This window comes from Pseudophryne corroboree, unplaced genomic scaffold (genome assembly GCF_028390025.1).
Source record: "Pseudophryne corroboree isolate aPseCor3 unplaced genomic scaffold, aPseCor3.hap2 scaffold_971, whole genome shotgun sequence".
In the NCBI taxonomy this organism is placed as follows: domain Eukaryota; kingdom Metazoa; phylum Chordata; class Amphibia; order Anura; family Myobatrachidae; genus Pseudophryne; species Pseudophryne corroboree.
In genome coordinates, this window is record NW_026970551.1 from 204,775 (window position 1) to 210,997 (window position 6,223).

The 6,223-nt window shown below is 38.0% G+C and overlaps 1 non-coding gene across 1 annotated transcript; it reads right to left on the reverse strand.

The window, feature by feature from the left end:
- Window positions 1-625: 625 nt before the first annotated feature.
- TRNAN-AUU (transfer RNA asparagine (anticodon AUU)) lies at window positions 626-699 on the reverse strand. Its single transcript has one exon. It is a non-coding gene; the product is annotated as a tRNA-Asn (tRNA).
- Between the last annotated feature and the right edge of the window lie 5,524 nt (window positions 700-6,223).

Genomic DNA, 6,223 nt, shown 5'->3' on the forward strand with positions numbered 1-6,223 from the left:
CAATATAAAATGTACAAGTGATATATTAAAATCATCTTTCCAGCTTGAATTTCAATGATGCATTGGGTCAACAAATTTGTGAGAAACATCTTCACCCTTAAATAAAGATTTTCTTAATTCCTTACCTGTGTGCTAATTAGATATCACCTTGTTTTCACATTAAACAGACTTCCACATGAGAAAGCAGCAAGGAAGCAGTGGCGTTAATGTTTCCTGGTGTCAACTTGTATTATTTCAGTAGACATTGAAATGAGGATGCATCTTGCTGCCTTTCCAATGAAGCAAGTTTAATTTAGTAATAGGTGAAAAACCATCCTTACAAAGGTGTTAATCAGAGACTTGGCTTTGTGGACACTTTTCAGAGAACAAATTTGTTAGCATAAAAATAAAGCCAGAAAATGAAGAGCTGTTTAATCACTCGATTGGATTTTTCTGCCAGCATATTTTTTTTTCTCTGCAACCCACTGCTAAATTGTGCTTCCTAGCTGTTTTTTTATAAAATAACTGAATCAAATCTAACTCTGATTACATCAGAGAAGGCCATGTACCCTACACCATAAGAGGGGGTTTGAAATTTTGACTTGTCTACTTAAATATCACCAAAATCTGATCACAAGTTTAATTACATCCCTGGGTGGGATTGAACCACCAACCTTTCGGTTAATAGCCGAACACACTAACCGATTGCGCCACAGAGACACTTTGCAAAAAGTGCATACTGACAAAGGCTAATAAGCATAAATCTAGAACGTTTCCTAGAAAAACATTAAAAAATCAATAATCTGGAGAGTTTTTGTAAGATGTTTCTTCCATCAACCAACGAATAAACACATTGGTACTTTCCCATGATGAGTGAGTGCTTCAGGATCTCTTGCACTTACATGTGCAGCAGAGTACTGCAATGGAAGCATGCTGGACCCATAACCCAGAGGTAGGCAGATTGAAACTATCCTTTGCTATATGCATTTTTTTTGTTAATTTAAGTAATCAAAACTGGGATTGATATTTTTGCTCTTTTATTTTTACTTAAAGTACAATAACTTTTACCATTTTAATTTGTTTTAATAGTATATTGACAGTATAGTTTTCTTTCAAAAATCCACTTAATTTTCTTTACCCTGTTATTAAAATGGTAATTGAAAAAAAAACTACATTGTCACCAGAAGAGCAATACAAAATGTACAAGTGATATATTAAAATCATCTTTCCAGCTTGAATTTCAATGATGCATTGGGGCAACAATTTTGTGAGAAACATCTTCACCCTTAAATAAAGATTTTCGGAATTCCTTACCTGTGTGCTAATTAGATATCACCTTGTTTTCACATTAAACAGACTTCCACATGAGAAAGCAGCAAGGATGCAGTGGCGTTAATGTTTCCTGGTGTCAACCTGTATTATTTCAGTAGACATTGAAATGAGGATGCATCTTGCTGCCTTTCCAATGAAGCAAGTATAATTTAGTAATAGGTGAAAAACCATCCTTACAAAGGTGTTAATCAGAGACTTGGCTTTGTGGACACTTTTCAGAGAACAAATTTGTTAGCATAAAAATAAAGCCAGAAAATGAAGAGCTGTTTAATCACTCAATTGGATTTTTCTGCCAGCATATTTTTTTTCTCTGCAAACCACTGCTAAATTGTGCTTCCTAGCTGTTTTTATAAAATCAATGAATCAAATCTAACTCTGATTACATCAGAGAAGGCCAGGTACCCTACACCATAAGAGGCGGTTTGAAATTTTGACTTGTCTACTTAAAGATCACCAAAATCTGATAACAAGATCAATTACATCCCTGGGTGGGATTGAACCACCAACCTTTTAGTTAACAGCCGTACACACTAACTGATTGCGCCACAGAGACACTTTGCGAAAGTGCATACTGACAAAGGCTAATAAGCATTCATCTAAAACGTTTCCTAGAAAAACTTTAAAAAGTCAATAATCTGGAGAGTTTTATAAGATGTGTTGAATACTGTGACAGAGGCAACCTGCTGAAGGCCTAACAGTTATGTGTGTGCACTACGGGATAGTACGTATATTATGTATACATCCAATAAGCAAAGGGTTCTCATATTCACTAGTATAATATGAAAGCATAACAGAATCCATTTTGATTCTAGCTAGATGATATAGCAAATTCATCTTGAACTTTTTACACACCCTGAGAGAAAAACAACTTTGTTGGCTAAGTATTGTTTCCACATACGCACTTTCTAAAAGCTCATAGAGACCAGATGTAATTCCTAATATGGACACAGTTGAAGCTCACGAGTATCTTTTTAGTATTCTTGACAATTGTCCCAATATTGCATAACTCTATTGCCTAACATTGTATTCCTGGGGTATGAAATCATATGGGAGGAATATACAAAAGGGGTGTAACTGTGTATTATATAAAACTCATTGTTGATACGTGTATGTTGTTGTTAAATGATTTGACACAGGACGAGAGAATGCTACTTCTCCCCTGTATACGGGCGTGGCCCTTTGAATAAATAATAATTGATTTTTATAAATCCATTTTCAATTCATTCTTTTACCTAACAACCCAAATAGCAACAAGATGGTTAATTTAGTTAATCCAAGAGAATTCAACAGATGGGGGCTATGTCCTTGGAACTATAGATCTCGATCTCTTCATCAAATTCTCAAAGGGGTGTGCCAGCCAGCCAGCAGCTGATGATGGAAGGAACATCCCAAGTCATAACAGCACTGGTAAGTATAGAATACCATGGTATGTGCTGTATTCCAGTACATGCTGTTTCTATACCTGCCAGCTGTCTGTGTGATTGTATTTTTTATAATATGAGAATGAGAAGTGGAGAGATTGAAAAAAAACTAGTAAAATAACTCAGGGACCTGTTTGTTGTTGCTTGTTTGTAAAATGAATACCAAAATTATGTCCAAATCGGTTGAAGGACCAAGTAACTCGGAAATGATGATTGACAGATGCTGTTGCATGTAAATAAGAATACCAAAATTAATTCAAAGATTTGAGCAAAGAAACAGTGACCTGTGTTTTTCACTCTATGAATGATTGCATGAATAAGTGCTTTGGACCAAGAGCCAAATAAAGTAAAAAGCACATAGATCACCTCCACTTGTTAGTCAGCTACACTTGTATAAGAAGGGTACATTAGAAAAAAATAGAGTGAACAACCCGAGGTTATAGGGATTATATGTAACTGAGTGTAAGTATATATTGCAATACTGAGCTGCTAAGAGCTGCTGGTTGTTTTAAGCATAACCTAAGCATGTTGCTTTGTGATTGTAGTTGTGATAAGAGGATCTACTGCAGCTTCCCAGTTGACAGACGTGTCGCGTGTGTGAAAAATTGCAGGGATTGCGAATTTTTCCAGCGTATGGGAAGGGCAGGGAGGATTAACCCTAAGTGTGCATATCATGTATGGAAGAAATATTCCATAGAAGCACAAATTTTGTATAGTACTGTGACAAAGGGTACAGTATATGTTTTGCATTTAAATCATGCTGTATAATATTGGCCTGATCAACCAATACTAAGCGTATTTTGAAATCGGCAAAACTGTTGAAATCTGCAAGAAATTGAAGTTTGCAAACTGTATTTAAATTTGTGTGTTATGGTTTTGTGTGTGGGACATAATGTTCAGTTAAGTATATTCTCAGATCTGTGTCTAATGGAAACCTTCTGTCTGTGATTGGCATGGTTACAAGTTTTGAAATAATAAGGTTTGTGGTACCGAAACCGGACGGTTCGGTGAGACCCATTTTAAATTTTAAATCTTTGAACACGTATATAAAACGGTTCAAGTTCAAGATGGAATCGCTCAGGGCGGTTATCTCAAGCCTGGAGGAAGGGGATTACATGGTATCACTGGACATCAAGGATGCTTACCTGCATGTCCCCATTTACTCTCCTCACCAGGAGTACCTCAGATTTGTGGTACAGGACTGTCATTACCAATTCCAGACGCTGCCGTTTGGTCTGTCCACGGCACCGAGGGTGTTTACCAAGGTAATGGCCGAGATGATGATACTCCTGCGAAAAAAGGGAGTTATAATTATCCCGTACTTGGACGATCTCCAGATAAAGGCGAGGTCCAAGGAACAGTTGTTGATCGGAGTAGCACTAGAATTAAAATTTTAAAGCCTCCTGTTAGGCCATCATCTACACGACATAGCCCTGAATTTTCCAATGCGCAGCTCTTTGCAAAAGAGAGATATTGGCAAGGAAAAGCTGTCTTGTACCTTTGCATTTTTCTCCCAAACGAAGGACACTAGAAAGAAAATTTTAAAGCCTCCTGTTAGGCCATCATCTACACGACATAGCCCTGAATTTTCCAATGCGCAGCTCTTTGCAAAAGAGAGATATTGGCAAGGAAAAGCTGTCTTGTACCATTGCATTTTTCTCCCAAACGAAGGACACTAGAAAGAAAATTTTAAAGCCTCCTGTTACGCCATCATCTACACGACATAGCCCTGAATTTTCCAATGCGCAGCTCTTTGCAAAAGAGAGATATTGGCAAGGAAAAGCTGTCTTGTACCTTTGCATTTTTCTCCCAAACGAAGGTCACTAGAAAGAAAATTTTAAAGCCTCCTGTTAGGCCATCATCTACACGACATAGCCCTGAATTTTCCAATGCGCAGCTCTTTGCAAAAGAGAGATATTGGCAAGGAAAAGCTGTCTTGTACCTTTGCATTTTTCTCCCAAACGAAGGTCACTAGAAAGAAATTTTTAAAGCCTCCTGTTAGGCCATCATCTACACGACATAGCCCTGAATTTTCCAATACGTAGCTCTTTGCAAAAGAGAGATATTGGCAAGGAAAAGCTGTCTTGTACCTTTGCATTTTTCTCCCAAACGAAGGACACTAGAAAGAAAATTTTAAAGCCTCCTGTTAGGCCATCATCTACACGACATAGCCCTGAATTTTCCAATGCGCAGCTCTTTGCAAAAGAGAGATATTGGCAAGGAAAAGCTGTCTTGTACCTTTGCATTTTTCTCCCAAACGAAGGACACTAGAATAAAAATTTTAAAGCCTCCTGTTAGGCCATCATCTACACGACATAGCCCTGAATTTTCCAATGCGCAGCTCTTTGCAAAAGAGAGATATTGGCAAGGAAAAGCTGTCTTGTACCTTTGCATTTTTCTCCCAAACGAAGGTCACTAGAAAGAAAATTTTAAAGCCTCCTGTTAGGCCATCATCTACACGACATAGCCCTGAATTTTCCAATGCGTAGCTCTTTGCAAAAGAGAGATATTGGCAAGGAAAAGCTGTCTTGTACCTTTGCATTTTTCTCCCAAACGAAGGACACTAGAAAGAAAATTTTAAAGCCTCCTGTTAGGCCATCATCTACACGACATAGCCCTGAATTTTCCAATGCGCAGCTCTTTGCAAAAGAGAGATATTGGCAAGGAAAAGCTGTCTTGTACCTTTGCATTTTTCTCCCAAACGAAGGACACTAGAAAGAAAATTTTAAAGCCTCCTGTTAGGCCATCATCTACACGACATAGCCCTGAATTTTCCAATGCGCAGCTCTTTGCAAAAGAGAGATATTGGCAAGGAAAAGCTGTCTTGTACCATTGCATTTTTCTCCCAAACGAAGGACACTAGAAAGAAAATTTTAAAGCCTCCTGTTAGGCCATCATCTACACGACATAGCCCTGAATTTTCCAATGCGCAGCTCTTTGCAAAAGAGAGATATTGGCAAGGAAAAGCTGTCTTGTACCATTGCATTTTTCTCCCAAACGAAGGACACTAGAAAGAAAATTTTAAAGCCTCCTGTTAGGCCATCATCTACACGACATAGCCCTGAATTTTCCAATGCGCAGCTCTTTGCAAAAGAGAGATATTGGCAAGGAAAATCTGTCTTGTACCTTTGCATTTTTCTCCCAAACGAAGGTCACTAGAAAGAAAATTTTAAAGCCTCCTGTTAGGCCATCATCTACACGACATAGCCCTGAATTTTCCAATGCGCAGCTCTTTGCAAAAGAGAGATATTGGCAAGGAAAAGCTGTCTTGTACCTTTGCATTTTTCTCCCAAACGAAGGTCACTAGAAAGAAATTTTTAAAGCCTCCTGTTAGGCCATCATCTACACGACATAGCCCTGAATTTTCCAATGCGTAGCTCTTTGCAAAAGAGAGATATTGGCAAGGAAAAGCTGTCTTGTACCTTTGCATTTTTCTCCCAAACGAAGGACACTAGAAAGAAAATTTTAAAGCCTCCTGTTAGGCCATCATC